The sequence below is a fragment of the Triticum urartu genome, chromosome 7A (assembly GCF_056163025.1).
Source record: "Triticum urartu cultivar PI428250 chromosome 7A, HENAU_Tu73, whole genome shotgun sequence".
Classification (NCBI taxonomy): Eukaryota; Viridiplantae; Streptophyta; class Magnoliopsida; order Poales; family Poaceae; genus Triticum; species Triticum urartu.
In genome coordinates, this window is record NC_141879.1 from 447,799,344 (window position 1) to 447,824,774 (window position 25,431).

Genomic DNA, 25,431 nt, shown 5'->3' on the forward strand with positions numbered 1-25,431 from the left:
GCCCCGAGGTGGCCCCGCAGTCTACTCGGTCGGACCAACACTCAGAGGAGCACTGGCCCAGGGGGGTTTAAATAAAGATGGCCCTTGGGCTACGGAAACCCAAGGGAAAAAGAGGCTAGGTGGCAAATGGTAAAAACAAGGTTGGGCATTGCTGGAGGAGTTTTATTCAAGGCGAACTGTCAAGGGGTTCCCATTATAACCCAACCGCGTAAGGAACGCAAAATCCGGGAACATAACACCGATATGATGGAAACTAGGGCGGCAAGAGTGGAACAAAACACTAGGAAAAAGGCCGAGCCTTCCACCCTTTACCAAGTATATAGATGCATTAAGATAAACAAGATAATATGGTGATATCCCAACAATAAACAATGTTCCAACAAGGAACGATCTCCAATCTTCACCTACAACTAGCAACGCTATAAGAGGGGCTGAGCAAAGCGGTAACATAGCCAATCAATGGTTTGCTAGGACATGGTGGGTTAGAGGTTTGACATGGAAATTTGGGAGGCATGATGAGCAAGTGGTAGGCATCGTAGCATAGGCATAGCAAAAGAGCGAGCATCTAGCAAGCAAAGATAGAAGTGATTTCGAGGATATGATCATCTTGCCTGCAAAGTTGTCAGAGTTGACTTGATCCTCGTAAGCGAACTCAACGGGCTCCTCGTTCACGAACTCGTCTCCCGGCTCTACCCAAACAAGAACAACAAGCTAACGGAACACAATCAACCATGTGCAATGCTCAAACAACATGATGCAAACATGGTATGATATGCGGGATGCGGTATGCGATGCAAATGTAAGATTTGACAAGGAATGATTGAACCTGGCCTCAACATGGAAATCCAAGAGTGCCACTGGAAAGGTGAGGTGATTTCGGTTGAAATCGATATAAATATCACCGGAATCGGATGCACGGTTTGGAAATGGCAAGCAAAACAAATATGGCATCGGTCTGCGATAATCAGCAAGTGACCAACTAAATGCATCAAGAAAAATACACTACAACACTCAAACATGACAACAAAATACATGGCAGGGATCCACTCATGATGCTTGACAAAAGATGAACACTGATCTACGGCTAATTCATCCAATGACAGGTTCAAACAAGCATGGCAAAAGTGCAAATGATAACAGATTTCAGACTTAGTGAAATTAACACAAGTCTGGAATTTATCATCAGGAAGCACACTTTAGAGCATGAAAACTACAAGCTACAGGAACTTAACATGGCAAATCAAGGCATGGCATGAAGCTACTCAAAGCACTTAACAAAAGTCACTTAGTGACCTTGAGCCAAAAGGGATCAGAAAATACAATTGCAAGCATGTGAACATGGCAAAAACATAAATAGATCTCAGACTTTGTGAAAAACTGGAGCATGCAAATCAGTTAACGAGTATGCATGTTTACGAGCTCAATGCACTCACTACAGAGCATGGCATGACAAACTAAGCATACACCCATCAAGAATACATGGCATAGGAGCTAGACATGGCAGGAAAAACAACATAGCATGCACGGATCAATAGCAACATCCTCGGCAAAATCGATAAACATGTCAACAATCTGCCAGGATTCACAATATAGCAAAAGTAGAGCTCGATTGACTCAAGCTAGGTTGCTCCATAAATGCAAAAAAGACATGGATGGATAGAGCACCACAATGTTAACAAAACGTACTTACTGATCATCCTCAAAAGAGGCACGGATCACTAGGAAACAACATGAACATATGGCATAACAACAAAAACAGGACAAGGACTTAGAGAAATTCCAAGTCCCTGAAATCAGCATTACCGATTACTCTACTTTGCAAGCTTGTGCTAGTCACCACAAATATCACAAAAATACATGGCAAGCACCTCTGTAAAGATGGCATGGCATATGACAAAACACATGTAGAGCTCAGGATCATATCATGCACACATTAAACATGGGAAAAATGACAAAAAGCCATTTGATGAAACAGATCTGACAAATTCACCACATAGCCCTCTTCCAATAGCATTTCGGGCATCAAGATGAGCTCAAATGAAAATGATGCAATGAGTTGAAATGATTTACTCGTCGAGACGAACATTTTGATATGCTACACGCACAAATCGGAGCTACGGATGCGGAGTTATGACATGCCAAAGTTTGCAAAAAAATTAGGATTCGGGGATGAAAAAGTCAACCGAGGGGATTTGGATCTGGATCTGGCGCGTGACACTGTAGCGATGCACGCTTCCCAAAGCTCGCCGGGTTCGTCGCCGGAGACGACGAGACTTGCCGGAGATGGTCGTCGCCGGCGTGGAGGGACGGCGAGGCGACGCGGCGGAGGGCGGCACGGCGGAGCGGTCCGGCGGGGCGGCGTTGTAGACCGGACGGCGGGGAGCGGCCGAGGCGGAGGGGGTCGGCGACGAGGTGTGCCGCGGCGGAGGCGGTCCGCGGCTTCGGCGACGGACGCGAGGAGCGGTGTCGGGGGCGACCCGAGGCGGGCGGCGCGCCCCGATGGGCCTGGAGGGCCCGGTGAGGGCTCGCCTGGGCCGGAGGAGAGATATGGCGGCGGAGGGATAGGTGGCGGCCTCCTATTGGCGGCGGTGCGTCCGGGTGGCGACGGACATGTTCGGCCGCGTAGAGAGGGATTTGATCTAGGTTTAGGGTAGGGAAGACCCGAAAATTTTGGGGGAGACCTAGTTTTATAGGTAGGAGGAGCTAGGAGACTCCAAATTGAGCACGGTTTGCGGCCACGCGATCGTGACCGAACGCTCTAGATGATGGAAAGGTTTTTGGTGGGTTTTGGGCCAAATTGGAAGGGTGTTGGGCTGCAACACAAACGAGGCCTTCTCGGTCCCTCGGTTAACCGTTGGAGTATCAAACGAAGTCCAAATGGCGCGAAACTTGACAGGCGGTCTACCGATAGTAAACCAAGGCCGCTTGGAAAGTCTCGGTCCTATCCGGAAATGTTTAACCCCCACACACGAAAAGAGGTAGAAAGGGGCACGGGAGGAGATAGGAGCGCCGGAATGCAAAACGGACAACAGGGAAAATGCTCGGATGCATGAGATGAACACGTATGCAATGCAATGCACACGATGACATGATATGAGATGCATGACAAAGGCAAAAACACACGGAGACAAAAATACCCTACATCGAGGAAATAAAATAACTTAGCGCCGAAAACGGCAAGAGTTGGAGTACAGATAAGGTAAATTACATCCGGGGTGTTACAGCTCACTCACTGAGGAACCCTCTTTCATCTTGCATTCAATCAAGGCCTTGGTTAATTCAAAATGTTCGGTCCTTGCCTATTTCTTGTATAGAACTTCCAGTGATCCAATTATAAATTGAGTAGTAGATTGTTCAAAACGCTTCTATAGTTCAGGATCCATGCAAGTCAACATGAGGCACTGGACTATGGCTTGCAAGATCAGATCTAGACCATAAATATAATGGTGAAAACATAAACGGTTCATATCTGAAATCATGGCACTCGGGACCTAGTGACAAGCATTAATCATAGCAAAGTCATAGCAACATCAATCTTAGAACATAGTGGATACTAGGGATCAAGCCCTAACAAAACTAACTCGATTACATGATGAATCTCATCTAGCTTCTCAGCATGCAGCGAGCCTACGAAGGAATTACTCACTCTCGGCGGTGAGTATCATGAAATTTGTGATGTGGGATGGTTGGTGATGACGAAGACCGAAGATCCCCCTCTCTGGAGCCCCGAACGGGCTCCAGATCTGGCCTCCTGATGAAGAACAGGAGGTGGCGGTGGCTCCATATCATAAAAGATGATGAAACTTCCTCTCCTATTTTTTCTGGAAAAATAGGATTTTATAGCGTCGGAATTAGGGTCAGCGGGGCCTCGAGGGCCCCACTACCCACTAGGGTGCGCCAGAGGGGGTGGCCCGCCCTGGTGTCTTGTGGGCAGCCAGGCCCCCTCCAGTGGGTCTTGGTTCCAGTATTTTTTATTTATTGCAAAAATAATTCTCCAAAAAGTTTCGTCCAAATTAAAGAACTTTTATTTCTGCACACAACAACACCATGGTAATTCTGCTGAAAACAGTGTCAGTCCGGGTTAGCATCGTTTAAATCATGCAAATTAGGGTCCAAAACAAGAGCAAAAGCGTTTGGAAAAGTAGATGCGATGGAGACATATCAACTCCCCCAAGCTTAACCCATTGCTTTGTTGGGGAACGTAGTAATTTCAAAAATTTTCCTACGCACACGCAAGATCATGGTGATGCATAGCAACGAGAGGGGAGAGTGTTGTCCATGTACCCTCATAGACCGTAAGCGGAAGCGTTAGCACAACGCGGTTGATGTAGTTGTACGTCTTCACGATCCGACCTATCAAGTACCGAACGCATGACACCTCCGAGTTCAGCACACGTTCAGCCCGATGACATCCCTCGAACTCCGATCCAGCCGAGTGTTGAGGGAGAGTTTCGTCAGCACGACGGTGTGGTGACGATGTTGATGTTCTACCGACGCAGGGCTTCGCCTAAGCACCGCTACAGTATTATCGAGGTGGACTATGGCGGAGGGGGGCACCGCACACGGCTAAGAGAACAATGATCAATTGTTGTGTCTCTAGGGTGCCCCCTGCCCCTGTATATAACGGAGCAGGGGGGTGCGGCCGGCCATAGGAGGAGGCGCGCAGGAGGAGTCCTACTCCTACCGGGAGTAGGACTCCCCTCCTTTTTCCTAGTTGGATTAGGACTTGGGGGGGGGGAAGGAGTGGAGGAGAAGGAAGGAAGGGGGGGCGCCGCCCCCCTCTCCTTGTCCTATTCAGACTAGGGGGGAGGGGCGCGCGGCCAGCCCTTGCCTCCTCTCCTCTCTTCCACCTAGGCCCACTAAGGCCCATTTGATTCCCGGGGGGTTCCGGTAACCTCCCGGTACTCCGGTAAAATCACTATTTCACCCGGAACACTTTCGATATCCAAACATAGGCTTCCAACATATCATTCTTCATGTCTCGACCATTTAGAGACTCCTCGTCATGCCCGTGATCACATCCGGGACTCCGAACAACCTCCGGTACATCAAAACATATAAACTCATAATATAACTGTCATCGTAACATTAAGCGTGCGGACCCTACAGGTTCGAGAACTATGTAGACATGACCGAGACACGTCTCCGGTCAATAACCAATAGCGGAACCTGGATGCTCATATTGGCTCCTACATATTCTACGAAGATCTTTATCGGTCAGACCACATAACAACATACGTTGTTCCCTTTGTCATCGGTATGTTACTTGCCCGAGATTCGATCGTCGGTATCTCAATACCTAGTTTAATCTCGTTACCGGCAAGTCTCTTTACTCATTTCGTAATACATCATCCGGCAACTAACTCATTAGTTGCAATGCTTGCAAGGCTTAAGTGATGTGCATTACTGAGAGGGCCCAGAGATACCTCTTCGACAATCGGAGTGACAAATCCTAATCTCGAAATACGCCAACCCAACAAGTACCTTCGGAGACACCTGTAGAGTACCTTTTATAATCACCCAGTTACGTTGTGACGTTTGGTAGCACACAAAGTGTTCCTCCGGTAAACGGGAGTTGCATAATCTCATACTCATAGGAACATGTATAAGTCATGAAGAAAGCAATAACAACATACTAAACAATCATGTGCTAAGCTAACGGTATGGGTCATGTCAATCACATCATTCTCCTAATGATTTGATCCCGTTAATCAAATGACAACCCATGTCAATGGCTAGGAAACTTAACCATCTTTGATCAATGAGCTAGTCAAGTAGAGGCATACTAGTGACACTCTGTTTGTCTATGTATTCACACATGTATTATGTTTCCGGTTAATACAATTCTAGCATGAATAATAAACATTTATCATGATATAAGGAAATAAATAATAACTTTATTATTGCCCCTAGGGCATATTTCCTTCATTCTCCCACTTGCATTAGAGTCAATAATCTAGATTACACAGTAATGATTCTAACACCCATGGAGCCTTGGTGCTGATCATGTTTTGCTCGTGGAAGAGGCTTAGTCAATGGGTCTGCAACATTCAAATCCGTATGTATTTTGCAAATTTCTATGTCTCCCACCTGGACTAGATCCCGGATGGAATTGAAGCGTCTCTTGATGTGCTTGGTTCTCTTGTGAATTCTGGATTCCTTCACTAAGGCAATTGCTCCAGTATTGTCACAAAAGATTTTCATTGGACCCGATGCACTAGGTATGACACCTAGATCGGATATGAACTCCTTCATCCAGACTCCTTCATTTGCTGCTTCTGAAGCATCTATGTACTCTGCTTCATATGTAGATCCCGCCACGACGCTTTGTTTAGAACTGCACCAACTGACAGCTCCACCGTTCAATGTAAACACATATCCGGTTTGCGATTTAGAATCGTCCGGATCAGTGTCAAAGGTTGCATCAACGTAACCATTTACGATGAGTTCTTTGTCACCTCCATAAACGAGAAACATATCCTTAGTCCTTTTCAGGTACTTTAGGATGTTCTTGACCGCTGTCCAGTGATCCACTCCTGGATTACTTTGGTACCTCCCTGGTAGACTTATAGCGAGGCACACATCAGGTCTGGTACACAGCATTGCATACATGATAGAGCCTATGGCTGAAGCATAGGGAACATCTTTCATTTTCTCTCTATCTTCTGCAGTGGTCGGGCATTGAGTCTTACTCAACTTCACACCTTGTAACACAGGCAAGAACCCTTTCTTTGCTTGATCCATTTTGAACTTCTTCAAAACTTTGTCAAGGTATGTGCTTTGTGAAAGTCCAATTAAGCGTCTTGATCTATCTCTATAGATCTTTATGCCCAATATATAAGCAGCTTCACTGAGGTCTTTCATTGAAAAACTCTTATTCAAGTATCCCTTTATGCTATCCAGAAATTCTATATCATTTCCAATCAGCAATATGTCATCCACATATAATATTAGAAATGCTAAAGATCTCCCACTCACTTTGTTGTAAATACAGGCTTCTCCAAAAGTCTGTATAAAACCAAATGCTTTGATCACACTATCAAAGCGTTTATTCCAACTCCGAGAGGCTTGCACTAGTCCATAAATGGATCGCTGGAGCTTGCACACTTTGTTAGCTCCCTTTGGATCGACAAAACCTTCCGGTTGCATCATATACAATTCTTCTTCCAGAAATCCATTCAAGAATGCAGTTTTGACATCCATCTGCCATATTTCATAATCATAAAACGCGGCAATTGCTAACATGATTCGGACATACTTAAGCATCGCTACGGGTGAGAAGGTCTCATCGTAGTCAATCCCTTGAACTTGTCGAAAACCTTTCACAACAAGTCGAGCTTTGTAGACAGTAACATTACCATCAGCGTCAGTCTTCTTCTTGAAGATCCATTTATTCTCAATTGCTTGCTGATCAACGGGCAAGTCAACCAAAGTCCACACTTTGTTCTCATACATGGATCCCATCTCAGATTTCATGGCTTCAAGCCATTTTGCGGAATCTGGGCTCACCATCGCTTCTTCATAGTTCGCAGGTTCATCATGATCTAGTAGCATGACTTCTAGAACAGGATTACCGTACTACTCTGGTGCGGATCTTACTCTGGTTGATCTACGAAGATCAGTAGCAACTTGATCTGACGTTTCATGATCATCATCATTAACTTCCTCACTAGTTGGTGTAGGTGTCACAGAAACCGATTTCTGTGATGTATTACTTTCCAATAAGGGAGCAGGTACAGTTACCTCATCAAGTTCTACTTTCCTCCCACTCACTTCTTTCGAGAGAAACTCCTTCTCTAGAAAGGATCCATTCTTGGCAACGAATGTCTTGCCTTCAGATCTGTGATAGAAGGTGTACCCAACAGTCTCTTTTGGGTATCCTATGAAGACACATTTCTCCGATTTGGGTTCGAGCTTATCAGGTTGAAGCTTTTTCACATAAGCATCGCAGCCCCAAACTATCAGAAACGACAACTTTGGTTTTTGCCAAACCATAGTTCATAAGGCGTCATCTCGACGGATTTCGATGGTGCCCTATTTAACGTGAATGCGGCCATCTCTAAAGCATAACCCCAAAACGATAGCGGTAAATCTGTAAGAGACATCATAGATCGCACCATATCTAGTAAAGTATGATTACGACATTCGGACACACCATTACGCTGTGGTGTTCCGGGTGGTGTGAGTTGCGAAACTATTCCGCATTGTTTCAAATGTAGACCAAACTCGTAACTCAAATATTCTCCTCCATGATCAGATCGTAGAAAATTTATTTTCTTGTTACGATGATTTTCAACTTCACTCTGAAATTCTTTGAACTTTTCAAATGTTTCAGACTTATGCTTCATTAAGTAGATATACCCATATCTGCTTAAATCATTTTTGAAGGTGAGAAAATAACGATATCCGCCACGAGCCTCAACTTTCATCGGACCACATACATCTGTATGTATGATTTCCAACAAATCTGTTGCTCTCTTCATAGTTTCGGAGAACGGAGTTTTAGTCATCTTGCCCATGAGGCACGGTTCGCAAGTACCAAGTGATTCATAATCAAGTAGTTCCAAAAGTCCATCAGTATGGAGTTTCTTCATGCGCTTTATACCGATATGACCTAAACGGCAGTGCCACAAATAAGTTGCACTATCATTATCAACTCTGCATCTTTTGGCTTCAACATTATGAATATGTGTATCACTACTATCGAGATTCATCAAAAATAGACCACTCTTTAAGGGTGCATGACCATAAAAGATATTACTCATATAAATAGAACAACCATTATTCTCCGATTTAAATGAATAACCGTCTCGCATCAAACAAGATCCAGATATAATGTTCATGCTCAACGCTGGCACAAATAACAATTATTTAGGTCTAATACTAATCCCGAAGGTAGATGTAGAGGTAGCGTGCCGATCGCGATCACATTGACTTTGGAACCGTTTCCCACGCGCATCGTCACCTCGTCCTTTGCCAGTGTTCGCTTAGTCCGTAGTCCCTGTTTTGAGTTGCAAATATTAGCAACAGAACCAGTATCAAATACCCAGGTGCTAGTGCGAGCTCTAGTAAGGTACACATCAATAACATGTATATCACATATACCTTTATTCACCTTGCCATCCTTCTTATCCGCCAAATACTTGGGGCAGTTCCGCTTCCAGTGACCAGTCTGCTTGCAGTAGAAGCACTCAGTTTCAGGCTTAGGTCCAGACTTGGGTTTCTTCTCCTGAGTAGCAACTTTCTTGCTGTTCTTCTTGAAGTACCCCTTCTTCTTCCCTTTACCCTTTTTCTTGAAACTAGTGGTCTTGTTGACCATCAACACTTGATGCTCCTTCTTGATTTCTACCTCCGCAGCCTTTAGCATTGCGAAGAGCTCGGGAATTGTCTTATTCATCCCTTGCATATTATAGTTCATCACGAAGCTCTTGTAGCTTGGTGGCAGTGATTGACGCACTCTGTCAATGACACTATCAACCGGAAGATTAACTCCCAGCCGAGTCAAGTGATTATGGTACCCAGACATTCTGAGTATATGTTCACTGACAGAACTATTCTCCTCCATTTTGCAGCTGTAGAACTTATTGGAGACTTCATATCTCTCAATCCGAGAATTTTCTTGGAATATTAACTTCAACTCCTGGAACATCTCATATGCTCCATGACGTTCAAAACATCGTTGAAGTCCCGGTTCTAAGCCGTAAAGCATGGCACACTGAACTATCGAGTAGTCATCAGCTTTGCTCTGCCAGACGTTCTTAGCGTCGTCAGTTACATCAGCAGCAGGCCTGGCACTCAGCGGTGCTTCCAAGACGTAATTCTTCTGTGCAGCAATGAGGATAATCCTCAAGTTACGAACCCAATCCGTGTAATTGCTACCATCATCTTTCAACTTTGCTTTCTCAGGAACGCATTAAAATTCAACGGAACAACACGGGCCATCTATCTACAATCAAACATAGACAAGCAAGATACTATTAGGTACTAAGTTCATGATAAATTTAAGTTCAATTAATCATATTACTTAAGAACTCCCACTTAGAAAGACATCCCTCTAATCCTCTAAGTGATCACGTGATCCAAATCAACTAAACCATAACCGATCATCACGTGAAATGGAGTAGCTTTCAATGGTGAACATCACTGTAAGTGCATCTAGTGCCACCCCTAGTTGGTTTTGGAGTATTGACGACAAACCTGGTTGAGGGACTAATGTGTTTGTGAGAATTGCAGGGTAAAACAGGTAGAAGTCCCTCATTGATTCGGTTTTCCTACCAGAGATGACCCCTAAAAATGTATGAAGACATTGAAGTCAAAGGTGGTATGTGAAGACATTCACATTGAAGACTATGACAAGAGAAGACATTGCGTGAGGACTATGGAGCGCGAAGACTTAGTTGTTTTGTCGTTCTTTTTCGTCTTTGTTGAGTCATAGGAACCACCGTACTGTTAAGTGGGGTCCAAGAGAACCAGTCAGAATGACTGAAGTGATGCTTAACCAAAATCCTATGTCTTCGAGTGAAGACTATGAGAGCAAATCTTATCCAGAGTTGGATAAGTCAGCTTTGCTTGTAGCCCAAGTAAAGTTGCCGTGTGTGACCGTTGGAACACGTGTCAGTTCCTTAGTGACCCAGGGTCATTTCGGACAAATCAGGTCGGGTTGCCTAGTGGCTATAAATAGCCCACCCCCTACAACCATAAATGGTTGGCTGCTCAGAGTTAGTGTACGGCTTTTGTCGTTTGAGAGCAACCCACCTCGAAGCCTTTGAGAGAGAATTCCTTGCGAGGATAAAGCCCTAAACACCCAGAGCCAAAGAGTGTTAGGCATCACTTAAGTCTTCCTGTCTGTGTGATCTGAAGACTTATTACACTTGAGGACTGTGAATCCTCTAGCCGATTAGGCGTCGCGTTCTGAGCATCCAAGAGTCATTATGGATCGCCGGTGAACGAAGTCTGTGAAGGTTTGGAAGTCTGCCTTGAAGACTTACCAGAGTGATTGGGCGAGGAGTGGGTGTCCTTAGCTCAAGGGGAATAAGGTGAAGACACGGTCTTCTGAGTTGAATCTCAGCCTCCCTAACTAGACGTACAATTGTCACAGCAACTGGAACTAGTCCAACAAATCATTGTCTTCAACGAGTCACTGGTTCTATCCTTCCCATCTCCTTATTTACTGTTGGTCCTTGTGAAGTCATTGTATGATTGCATTATCTTTTGTCTTCACTGAGTGACTGCTTGTTTTGATTGGCTTCGTACTATCTTACTACCTGATCTATACTGCCTAGCTGCCATTAGTTGTTGTGCTTTCACTTCATTGAATACTTGACTATGGTTTTCTTAGTGTAGTCTACCTTCCGCTGCATGGTAATAGGTCATTTGTCTTCGAAACTCCCATGTTTCTGAAGACTTTCTTAAAAATCGCCTATTCAACCCCCCTCTAGTCGATCACTAGCACTTTCAATTGGTATCAAAGCAAGGTACTCCCTTGTTCTGTGTGATTCAGTTTAACCACCTGGAGTTTTAGCTATGTCGACTGCAGGGATAATCAAAGTCTCCGCTGCGTGCCCAGTCTTCGATGGAACTGAATATCCCTACTGGAAGAATAAGATGCGCATGCATCTTGAAGCCATTGATGTCGACCTATGGTATGTCGTCAAAAATGGCGTTCCCAAGGCGGGTGAAGGTGTCACCGCTGCTGATGTCAAGAAGTTCGTTCAACTGGACTCCACTGCCAAGAACATCATCTGTGGTCTTCTGACCAAAGGACAGTATGGCCGTGTGAGTGCTTTGGAAACATCTAAGCTAGTCTGGGACTGGCTCTCCAAGGTCAACGAAGGCGTCTCAACCCGGAGAGATCAAAGAATCAGTGTCCTTCGCAACCTCTTCAACTGCTTCAAGAGAAATGACAATGAGAATGTTCAGCTCACGTTTGATCGACTCACTGACATCAGAAATGAACTTCAAGCCCTTGGGGCTACTAAGATCACCAAGCATGAAGTCGTCAAGACACTCCTGAGATCACTTGACAGCTCGTTTGACACCCTAGCCCTGATGATTCAAGAACGTCCTGATTTCAAGACTCTCGATCCGTCTAACATACTTGAGAGGCTCAACACACATGAGTTTCAGCTTTCTGAGAAAAGAGACATCTATGGTCCCAACTATGGGCGAACTCGTGCCCTGAAGGCAAAAGCTATCTCTTCATGTGAAGAAGAATCTGACAGCAGTTCTGATGATCCTGAAGACATTGGAAAGGAGCTTGCTATGCTTGTGAAGAAGTTCCAAAAATTCACCAAGAAGAAAGGCTTCAGAAAGTCTTCACAATCAAGCTCAAGGAATGATGAAGCTTCTGCTCATGACTACAAGAAGAGAACATGCCACAAGTGTAAGAAACCTGGCCACTACATCTCTGAGTGTCCATAGTGGGAAAATGAGAACAACAACAAGAAGAAGAGCAAGGAGTATGATTCTGACGACAAGAAGAAGAAGTAATACTCAAAGTCTTCTTCCAAGTCTTCCTCAAATTCTTCATCTCACAAGAAGAGCTCATCTGGCAAGGCTCATGCGTTCGTTGGGAAGGAAATGGATTCAGAGGAGGAGTCCGCTTCTGAGGATGCGGAGGTGGAGTCTGAGGAGGAGTCCAATTCTGGCGTTGCAAGTCTGGCTACAACATACGTTGCCAAGTCCATCTTCAACACTGAAGACAATGGCTTCATCACCGACGCCGATGCAAATGACAAGGACTACTCCGCTCCCACCTACTGCTTCATGGCACGTGGTGCCAAGGTAAACACACACACTACTCGCTATCAAACATCCAGTGAAGATGACTCTGATTGTGGTTCCAAACCCAGCTACAAAACACTTGCTAAAATTGCAACTGAACAACAGAAAGCTATGGAACATATTCAAAAACTGTTAGACAAAAGCGATGACCTGTTAGACGCTGAAATGACTCGATCTCAGTCCTTAATTGAAGACATAAAAAATCTTCATGTTAAGTATGAGGAACTTGAAATTCGTCATGAAACGCTCTCAACAACTCATGAAAAGCTTTCCTATGATTATCTTCAAAGGAAGCAAGATCTTGAGAAATTGAGAGCGGCTCATGAAGGTCTTCAAAAGGAAAACGAGTCGCTTCGCGCCAAACAGATCAGTTCCGCTCAGGAAGGATTTGAACCACCATGTCTTAAATGCATTGAGCGTGACAACGCTACTTCTATTGCTGGATGTTCTACTGCTGCTACTATTGCAATATCTTCAACTGTTGATGTGGTAACTAACCCCTCTGCTGAGGATACCACTGCTATTGCTGATGAAAATGCTAGGTTGAAGACATTGCTTGAAACAGGGATGTACAAAAGTCTCAAAGGGCACCATACACTATGTGATGTCCTCAAAAGGCAGATCCTGAACCGAAACCCTAGGAAAGAGGGTCTTGGGTTCGAAAGGAAAATGAATGCTGATGGCTCTTACTGGAAACCTAAGCAGTACCCCAAAACCACATGGGTTGCTGCAAAGGAACCTTCAGTGGATCCACCCACCCTGTCTGGCTTCACTTGTGCTAATCCCATTGTTATTGATGAATCCTTTGATGCAAACTATAAACTGTTTAAGAATCAGAATGGTGAAGTGTTTGCCAGGTAGATTGGTACTAACTGCAGGAATGGGCCACCTATGAAGAAAGTCTGGGTGCCGAAAAAGTTGTTGGAGAATCTTCCTGTGAATGTCGTCATGACACCACAAGTGAAGAAGACAAACCCCAGACCACAGGCTTCACATGGTCCAAAGGCTTCATACAGACAAAGGACTCACCTGAGTCGCACTAATGCAAATGTTTTGCAGGGAAACCATACTCAGGCCTATGAATATGAGCGCGTTTCATCAAACCGCCATGTTCATAAGACCAATAACTACTCTGCTTATTCTTATGAGTACTATTGTCCACCTGCAAGACTTTTTGCTAGGGCTCCAAAGCCAAAGTTCTCAGATGCTGCACTTAGACTCATTGCTTCAAAGCCACCCCTTCAAGATGTGGGTGGCTAAGAAAGCTTAACTCTCTTTTGTAGGGAAGGATCTCCAGCCAAAAATCAAATTCATCTGAAGCTATTGCTGGGGACCTTAAACATCTTGTAGGGCGCAAGATCAAATGCCAAAATGGTCTTATTATGTATTTTGTTCCTAAGTCGCTTGCTACTTGCCCTATCAGTCCTAACCTCGATCTAAGCATTCATAATCCACTTGCTCGTCAAATGTTTATGCTTCACAATTCTCTTCGTGAAGCCTATCCCCCTAACTGCACTGTAGGGTATGACACCAGCTGCTTCAGAATGGATTATTGATAGTGGGTGTACTAATCACATGACTGGCAAGCGAAGTCTTCTCATGGACTCAACTTTACGTCCATCTGACAAGAGTCACATCACATTTGCTGATACTGGTAAAAGCAAGGTATTGGGTCTAGGTAGAGTTGCAATCTCGAGGGATCAACACATGGATAAAGTAATGCTTGTTGAATCCCTTGGTTTCAACTTAATGTCTGTCTCAATGCTTTGCGATTTAAACATGATTGTGATATTTGGAAAATATCGTTGCCTTGTTCTAATGGAATCTGACAAGTCTCTAGTCTTTGAAGGGTATCGGAAAGATGATTTGTACGTGGTAGATTTCTCAACAGGACCACAACTTGCCGTATGTCTTCTAGCAAAAGCTTGAGAATGCTGGCTTTTGCATCAGAGGCTAGGGCATGCTGGCATGAGGAACTTGCACACTCTTGCAAAGAAGAAGCATGTCATAGGCATCGAGGGCGTCAAGTTCAAGAAGGATCACTTATGCGGTGCCTGTGAAGTAGGAAAGATGACGAGGGCCAAGCATCACTCGAAGACAATCATGACAACGACTTAACCCTTCGAACTGCTCCACATGGACCTCTTCGGTCCCACTCACTACTCAACTCTTACTACTACTGCTTGTCTCTATGGCTTTGTCATTGTTGATGATTATTCAGGATATACTTGGGTGCATATAATCCTCTACAAGACTGAAGTGCACGATGTCTTTAGACGCTTCTCCAATCGAGCCATGAACAACTATGGCGTCAAGATCAAGCACATCAGAAGTGATAATTGCACTGAATTCAAGAACACTGGCCTCGACACTTATCTTGATACTTTGGGCATCACTCATGAATTCTCAGCTTCGTACACGCCGCAGCAGAATGGCGTTGTGGAACGCAAGAACAGAACACTTATTGAGATGGCCCGGACGATGCTCGATGAATACAAGACTCCAAGAAAGTTCTGGCCTAAAGCCATTGATACTGCATGCCATATCATGAACCGTGTTTATCTTCACAAGCTTCTGAACAAGACATCCTATGAGCTCCTTACTGACAAGAAGCCAAATGTCAGTTACTTCAGAGTATTTGGTGCCAGGTGCTGGATCAAGGATCCACATCACACTTCAAAATTTGCACCGAAAGCACATGAAGGTTTTATGCTTGGATATGGAAATGATTCGCACTCCTACAGAGTCTTCAACCTCTTTCACTATAAAGTGGTTGAAACTGTGGATGTGCGGTTCGATGAGACTAACAGCTCGCAAAGAGAGCACTTGCCAAATGTGCTAGATGAAGCTCTATCCAGTGAAACCAATAAACTCATGGGAACTGGAGAAATCATACCGTCTGAAGCTCAGCCTGAAGAGGAACTCATCATCTCTGCACCAGATCAATCTGAAGACAATGCTCAGCGTGACGACAATCCTTCTAACAATGACAATGATCAGCAAGAGCAAAATCTTCGTCCTGTTCATCCTCGTGTTGCAAATGAAGTACAGATTGAGAGAATAGTTGATAGCATCAATGCACCAGGTCCACTCACTCGTTCAAGGGCAACACAGCTAGCAAATTTCTGTGGGCACTTCGCATTCGTCTCAATATCTGAACCCAAGAAAGTTGATGAAGCCTTCATGGAACCTGAATGGATTCAAGCTATGCAAGAAGAGCTTCAACAGTTTGAGTTGAATAATGTATGGGAACTGGTTAAGCGTCCTGATCCTCGTAAGCACAATATAATAGGCACTAAATGGATATATCGCAACAAGCAAGATGAGCATGGACAAGTTTTCAGAAACAAAGCTCGTCTCGTTGCTCAAGGATACACTCAAGTTGAAGGAATTGACTTTGATGAAACATTTGCTCCTGTGGCTAGGCTTGAAGCTATACGCATACTGCTGGCCTATGCAAATCATCATAACATTCTTCTGTATCAAATGGATGTGAAGAGCGCTTTTCTCAATGGCAAGATTGAAGAAGAAGTGTATGTTGCTCAACCGCCTGGCTTTGAAGATCCAAAACATCCGGACATGGTCTACAAACTCAACAAGGCACTGTATGGCCTTAAACAAGCCCCTCGAGCTTGGTATGACACACTCAAAGACTTCCTGAAGAGCAAAGGCTTCAAACCTAGTTCCCTGGATCCCACTCTCTTCACGAAGACATATGATGGTGAACTGTTTGTGTGCCAAATATATGTGGATGACATTATCTTCGGCTGCACTAACCAGAAATACAGTGAAGAGTTTGGATATATGATGCAAGAGCAATATCAGATGTCCATGATGGGTGAGCTGAAGTTCTTCCTTGGTCTTCAAATACGTCAGCAACGCAACGACATCTTCATATCTCAAGAGAAATACCTCAAAGATTGCCTGAAGAAATTTGGAATGCAAGACTGCAAAGGCCACACGACGCCAATGCTAGCCAAACACCATCTGGGTCCCGACGATAATGGTAAAGAGTTCGATCAAAAGGTATACCCCTCTATGATTGGTTCTTGTAAGTGCATCTAGTGCCACCCCTAGTTGGTTTTGGAGTATTGACGACAAACCTAGTTGAGGGACTAATGTGTTTGTGAGAATTGCAGGATAACACAGGTAGAAGTCCCTCATCGATTCGGTTTTCCTACCAGAGATGACCCCTAAAAATGTATGAAGACATTGAAGTCAAAGGTGGTATATGAAGATATTCACATTGAAGACTATGACAAGAGAAGACACCACATGAAGCCTATGGAGCTCGAAGACTTAGATCTTTCGTAGTTCTTTTTCTTCTGTGTTAAGTCATAAGAACCACCGTACTGTTAAGTGGGGTCCAAGAGAACCAGTCAGAATGACTGAAGTGATGCTTAAACAAAACCTATGTCTTCGAGTGAAGACTTTGAGAGCGAATCTTGTCCAGAGTCGGGCAAGTTAGCTTTGCTTGAAGCCCAAGTAAAGTTGCCATGTGAGTTTGAAATCTGACCGTTGGAACACGTGTCAGTTCCTTAGTGACCCAGGGTCATTTCGGACAAATCAGGTCGGGTTGCCAAGTGGCTATAAATAGCCCACCCCCTACAACCATAAACGGTTGGCTGCTCAGATTCAGAGTACGACTTTTGTCGTTTGAGAGCAACCCACCTCGAAGCCTTTGAGAGAGAATTCCTTGTGAGGATAAAGCCCTAACCACCCAGAGCCAAAGAGAATTAGGCATCACTTAAGTCTTCTTGTCTGTGTGATCTGAAGACTTATTACACTTGAGGACTGTGCATCCTCCAGCCGGTTAGGCGTCGTGTTCTGAGCATCCAAGAGACATTGTGGATTGCCAATGAACGAAGTCTGTGAAGGTTTGGGAGTCTACCTTGAAGACTTACCAGAGTGATTGGGCGAGGTCTATGTGACCTTAGCTCAAGGGGAATACGGTGAGGACTGGGTGTCCTGAGCTGCGTGTTCAGGACTGGGTGTCCGGGACTGTGTGTCCTAAGGTTTAAATACCTAGCCGCCCTAACCAGACGTACAGTTGTCACAGCAACTGGAATTGGTCCAACAAATCATTGTCTTCAGCGAGTCACTGGTTTCATCTTCCCTTCCCTTTACTTACTTGTGAAGTCATTGTATGTTCGCACTATCTTTTGTCTTCACTGAGTGACTGCGTGTTCTGTGTGGCTTCACAATATCTTCCTATCTGATCCTTACTACATTGATGCTATTAGTCATTGTGCTTTCACTCTATTGAATACTTGACTATGGCTTGCCTAGTGTAGTCTACCTTCCGCTGCAGGGAAATAGGTTTATTTCTATCATTTGTCTTCATAACTTCCACGTTTTGAAGACTTTCATAAAAATCACCTATTCACCCCCCTCTAGTCGATATAACGCACTTTCAATTGGTATCAGAGCAAGGTGCTCCCTTGTTCTGTGTGATTCGGTTTAACCACCTAGAGTTTTAGCTATGTCGACTGCAGGGATAATTAAAGTCTCCGCTGCGTGCCCCATCTTCGATGGAACTGAATATCCCTACTGGAAGAATAAGATGCGCATGCATCTTGAAGCCATTGACGTCGACCTATGGTATGTCATCAAGAACGGCATTCCCAAGGCTGGAGAAGGTGTCACTGCTGCTGATGTCAAGAAGTTCGTTCAAATGGACTCTACTGCCAAGAATATCATCTGTGGTCATCTGACCAAAGGGCAGTATGGCCGTGTGAGTGCTTTGGAAACATCTAAGCTGGTCTGGGACTGGCTCTCCAAGGTCAATGAAGGCGTCTCAACCCAGAGAGATCAGAGAATCAGTGTCCTTCGCAACCTCTTCAACCGCTTAAAGCGAAATGACAATGAGAATGTCCAGCTCACATTTGACCGACTCACTGACATCACAAATGAGCTTCAAGCCCTCAGCGCTACTGAGATCACCAAACATGAAGTCGTCAAGACACTACTGAGATCACTTGATAGTTCGTTTGACACCCTAGCCCTGATGATTCAAGAACGTCCTGATTTCAAGACACTCGATCCGTCTGACATACTTGAGAGGCTCAACACACATCAGTTTCAGCTTTCTGAGAAAAGAGATATCTACGGTCCAAACTATGGGCGAACTCGTGCCTTGAAGGCGAAAGCTGTCTCCTCATCTGAAGAAGAATTTGACAGCAGTTCGGATGATCCTGAAGACATTGGAAGGGAACTTGCTATGCTTGTGAAGAAGTTCCAAAAATTCACCAAGAAGAAAGGTTTCAGAAAGTCTTCCCGATCAAGCTCAAGGAATGATGAAGCTTCTGCTCACGACTACAAGAAGAAAACATGTCACAAGTGCAAGAAACCTGGCCACTTCATCTCTGAGTGTCCACAGTGGGACAATGAGAACAAAAAGAAGAAGAAGAGCAAGGAATATGACTCTGACGACAAGAAGAAGAAGAAATACTCAAAGTCTTCTTCCAGGTCTTCCTCAAAGTCTTCATCACACAAGAAGAGCTCATCTGGCAAGGCACGTGCGTTTGTTGGCAAGGAAATGGACTCAGAGGAGGAGTCCGCTTCTGAGGAGGCGGAGGTGGATTCTGAGGAGGAGTCCGATTCAGGCGTCGCAAGTCTGGCTACAGTATACGTTGCCAAGTCCATCTTCAACACTGAAGACAATGACTTCATCACCGACACCGATGCAAATGACAAGGACTACTCCGCTTCTACCTACTACTTCATGGCACGCGGTGCCAAGGTAAACACACGCACTACTTACTATCAAACATCAAGTGATGATGACTCTGATTATGGTTCAAAACCCAGCTACAAAACACTTGCTAAAATTGCAACTGAACAACAGAAAGCTATGGAACATATTCAAAAACTGTTAGACAGAAGCGATGATCTGTTAGGTGCTGAAATGACTCGATCTGAATCCTTAATTGGAGACATAAAAAATCTTCACGTTAAGTATGTGGAACTTGAAAGTCGTCATGAAACTCTCTCAACAACTCATGAAAAGCTTTCCTATGATTATCTTCAAAGGAAGCAAGATCTTGAGAAATTGAGAGCGGCTCATGAAGATCTTCAAAAGGAAAACGAGTCACTTCGCGCCAAACAGACCAGTTCCGCTCAGGAAGGATTTGAACCACCATGTCTTAAATGCATTGAGCGTGATAATGCTACTTCTGTTGCTGAATGTTCTACTGCTACTACTATTGCAATATCTTCAACTGTTGATGTGGTAACTAACCCCTCTGTTGAGGATACCACTGCTATTGCTGATGAGAATGCTAGGTTGGAGACATTGCTTGAAATAGGGATGTACAAAAGTCTTAAAGGGCATCAGACACTATGTGATGTCCTCAAAAAGCAGATTCTGAACCGAAACCCGAGGAAAGAGGGTGTTGGGTTCGTAAGGAAAATGAATGCTGATGGCTCTTACTGGAAACCTGAGCAGTACCCCAAAAGCACGTGGGTTGCTGCAAAGGAACCTTCAGCAGATCCATCCAATCTATCTGGCTTCACTTGTGCTAACCCCATTATCATTGATGAATCCCTTGATGCAAACTATAAACTGTTTAAGAATCAGAATGGTGAAGTGTTTGCCAGGTACATTGGTACTAACTGAAGGAATGGACTGCCTATGAAGAAGATCTGGGTTCCGAAAAGGTGTCTGGAGAATCTTCCTGTGAATGTCATCATGACACCTTACGTGAAGAAGACAAACCTCAGACCAAAGGCTTCATACGGTCCAAAGGCTTCATACAGACAAATGACTCACCTGAGTCGCACTAACGCAAATGTTTTGCAGGGAAACCATACTCAGGCATATGAATATGAGAGCGGTTCATCAAATCGCCATGTTCATAAGACCAAGAACTATTCTGCTTATTCTTATGAGTACTATTGTCCGCCTGCAAGACTGTTTGCTAGGGCTCCAAAGCCAAAGTTCTCAGATGCTGCACTTAGACTTATTGCTTCTAAGCCACCCTTGAAGATGTGGGTGGCTAAGAAAGCTTAACTCTCTTTTGCAGGGAAAGGTCTCTAGCAGAAAACCAAAATCGTCTGACGCTATTGCTGGGGACCTTAAACATCTTGTAGGGCACAAGATCAAATGCCCAAATGGTCTTACTATGTACTTCGTTCCTGAATCGCTTGCTACTCTCCCTATTAGTCCTAATCTGGATCTAAGCTTTCATAACCCACTGGTTCGTCAAATGTTTTTGCTTCACAATGCTCTTCGTGAAGCCTATCCCCCTAACTGCACTGTAGGGTACGACACCAGCGTCTTCAGAATGGATTATTGATAGTGGGTGTACAAATCACATGACTGGCAAAAGAAGCCTTCTTATGGACTCAACCTTACGTCCATCCGACAAGAGCCACATCACATTTGCTGACACTGGTAAAAGTAAGGTATTGGGTCTAGGTAGAGTTGCGATCTCAAGGGATCAACACATGTATAAAGTCATGCTTGTTGAATCCCTTGGCTTCAACTTAATGTCTGTCTCAATGCTTTGCGATTTAAACATGATCGTAATATTTGGAAAATATCATTGCCTTGTTCTAATGGAATCTGACAAGTCTCTAGTATTTGAAGGCTATCAAAAAGATGATTTGTACGTGGTAGATTTCTCAGCAGGACCACAGCTCGCCGTATGTCTTCTAGCAAAAGCTTCAGAATGCTGGCTCTGGCATCGGAGGCTTGGGCATGCTGGCATGAGGAACCTCCACACCCTGGCAAAGAAGAAGCATGTCATAGGCATCGAGGGCGTCAAGTTCAAGAAAGATCACTTATGCGGTGCCTGTGAGGCAGGAAAGATGATGAGGGCCAAACATCCCTCGAAGACAATCATGACCACTACTCGACCCTTCAAACTGCTTCACATGGATCTTTTCGGTCCCACTCATTACTCAACTCTTACTAATACTTCTTGTCTCTATGGCTTTGTCGTTGTTGATGATTATTCTAGATATACTTGGGTGCACATAATCCTTTACAAGACTGAAGTGCAGGATGTCTTCAGACGCTTCGCCAATCGAGCAATGAACAACTATGGCGCCAAGATAAAGCATATCAGAAGTGACAATGGCACTGAATTCAAGAACACTGGCCTTGATACATATCTTGATACCTTGGGCATTACACATGAATTCTCAGCCCCGTACACGCCACAGCAGAATGGGGTCGTCGAACGCAAGAACAGAACACTCATTGAGATGGCCAGAACGATGCTAGATGAATACAAGACTCCAAGAAAATTCTGGCCTGAAGCCATTGATACTGCATGCCATACAATCAATCGTGTTTATCTTCACAAGCTTCTGAACAAGACATCTTATGAGCTCCTTACTGGCAAGAAGCCAAATGTCAGTTACTTCAGAGTATTTGGCGCCAGGTGCTGGATCAAGGACCCACATCACACCTCAAAGTTTGCACCAAAAGCACATGAGGGTTTTATGCTTGGATATGGAAAGGATTCGCACTCCTACAGAGTCTTCAATATCTTTCATTACAAAGTGGTTGAAACAGTGGATGTGCGGTTCGATGAGACCAACAGTTCACAAAGAGAGCAACTACCAAATGTGCTAGATGAAGTTCCATCCAGTAAATCAATCAAGCTAATGGGAACTGGAGAAATTATACCTTCTAAAGCTCATCCTGAAGAAGAACTTATCATCTCAGCACCTGATCACCATGAAGACAATGCTCAGCCTGAAGACATTCCTTCTAACAACGACAATGATCAGCAAGAGCAAAATCTTCGCCCTGTACATCCTCGCGTTGCCAATGAAGTGCAGATTGAAAGAATAATTGATAGCATCAACGCACCCGGTCCACTCACTCGTTCAAGGGCAACTCAGCTAGCAAATTTCTATGGACACTTCGCATTCGTCTCAATAACAGAACCCAAGAAAGTTGAATAAGCCTTCATGGAATCTGAATGGATTCAAGCTATGCAAGATGAGCTTCAACAGTTTGAGCTGAATAATGTATGGGAACTGGTCAAGCGTCCCGATCCTCGGAAGCACAACATAATAGGCACCAAATGGATATACCGCAACAAGCAAGATGAGCATGGTCAAGTTGTCAGAAACAAAGCTCGTCTCGTTGCTCAAGGATATACTCAAGTGGAAGGCATTGACTTCGATGAAACATTTGCTCCTGTGGCTAGACTTGAAGCCATACGCATACTGCTGGCCTATGCAAATCATCACAACATACTTCTTTATCAAATGGATGTGAAGAGCGCCTTCCTCAATGGCAAGATTGAAGAAGAAGTGTATGTTGCACAACCTCCTGGCTTTGAAGATCCAAAACATCCTGACATGGTATACAAGGTCAACAAGGCACTGTAATGTCCTCAAACAAGCCCCTCGGGCCTAGTATGACACACTCAAATACTTCCTGAAGAGCAAAGGCTTCATACCTAGTTCTCTCGACCCCACTCTCTTCACGAAGACATATGATGGTGAACTGTTTGTGTGCCAAATATATGTGGATGACATTATCTTCGGCTGCACCAATCAGAAGTACAGTGAAGAGTTTGGATATATGATGCAAGAGCAATATCAAATGTCTATGATGGGAGAGCTGAAGTTCTTTCTCGGTCTTCAAATACGACAGCAACGCAACGGCATCTTCATATCTCAAGAGAAGTATCTCAAAGATTGCCTGAAGAAGTTCGGTATGCAAGACTGCAAAGGCTTCACGACGCCAATGCCAGCCAAGCATCATCTGGGTCCTGACGACAATGGTAAAGAGTTCGATCAAAAGGTATACCGCTCCATGATTGGTTCTTTACTTTATCTATGTGCATCTAGGCCAGATATTATGCTTAGTGTTTCATGTGTGCTCGATTTCAAGCGGCACCAAAGGAGTCGCATCACTTAGCTGTGAAGCGAATTCTTCGATATTTGGCTCACACCCCAACTCTAGGATTATGGTATCCAAAGGGCTCAGAGTTTGATCTGGTTGGATTCTCGGATGCTGATTATGCTAGTGACAAAGTTGATCGCAAGTCTACATCAGGCACATGTCACTTTCTGGGACGATCACTTGTATGTTGGTCTTCAAAGAAGCAGAACTGTGTATCTCTCTCCACTGCTGAATCTGAATACATTGCTGCTGGATCTTGCTGCGCTCAGCTTCTGTGGATGAAGCAAACGCTCAAAGACTATGGCATTCATCTGAAGCAAGTGCCACTCTACTGCGACAACGAAAGCGCCATCAAGATTGCCAACAACCCAGTTCAGCACTCGAAGACAAAGCACATTGAAATTCGTCATCACTTTCTCAGAGATCATGTTGTGAAGGAAGATATTGATATCATACACGTCAACACTGAAGAGCAATTGGCAGATATCTTCACCAAGCCCTTGGATGAGAAGAGATTTTGCAAGTTACGGTGTGAGCTAAATATCCTGGAATCCTCAAATGTCCTGTGATCAGGCACACATCCTAACCCTTATGCATATTGATGACTTAGATGTGCAACACACGAAGTAAAGTATATCTTCAATCAATGAAGACATACATTCTAAGTGTGAATACATTAATGTGGAATTTGACTTCGGAGCGCCACAATAATTGTGCGCCGTGTCTGGGTCTAATACTTCCTATACGGTGGGTAACGCCACCACCAAATGTTCTATTTTGAAGTGTTTCACTCATGGCGTTACCTTGCTATGTCTTGACATTTGGTTTGGCTTCAATCTCAACATGTCTTCATGATTATCTTCACTATGTTGATTATATATATATACACTAGTGTTCTGTCCTCTACAGCATTCACTTATAGCTATGTCTTCTTGTTGAATCTTTTGAACTAAGTGAATGTGATCGGACCCTAACCTCTCTATGCTATCTATCTCAAACTCTATCTCTCCAAATCATATGCATTCTATTGAAACTGTCGAATGTCTTCTCTGCGTCCTTGTCAGCAGAAGATACAAAGACAAACCTTAAGTCCACTTTCAATGCTCATTCCTCCACATGAAACCCGGAGAAGTAGGAATGACCACCCGACAATCCAGGCGTGCGTGGGACGTGGAACAAACCCCAAAATTCTGCATGATGGTCACATGTTCCTCAGATGCGAATCGCCAGGGGCACCTGTGTAATAACGCAGTGCCGCCCCTGTACCTATAAATACACACTTCACGACGGTCATTATCTCTTCTTCCACTCTCGCACGAACCCTAGCGCCACCGCTAGCCCTCGACGACGCCGGCGACGAAGCGCTTCGCTGCCGCAACCTCTCCGACGCCGTCTTCACGCCGACCGCGGACATCGTCCTCTCCGCCGTCGCCGTAGGTGTCCTCCGTCGCCAAGTTAGGGCGTGGAAGATCGAACTGCTCGGCCTCATCTTCCACTCCGTCTAGCAGTTCTTAGTGTGGTAAATAAAACTTCCTTTTACGGCACCGTTGATCCTATGGCTTTGTCACTTTCTACCACAAGCAGTTTCTATTCACACAAGTTAGATCTCTCTCATACTGCATCTCATAACATGCCTAGTATATTCACTTATGCTTCACAAGGTAGTTAGATTCCTCACTTGTACTGATCTCTGGATTCGTACAAATCTGGAACCAACTCCTTATCTATGAGTGAATGTCTTCGCACGATGAGGTCAATGTCTTCTAAACTGATTTATA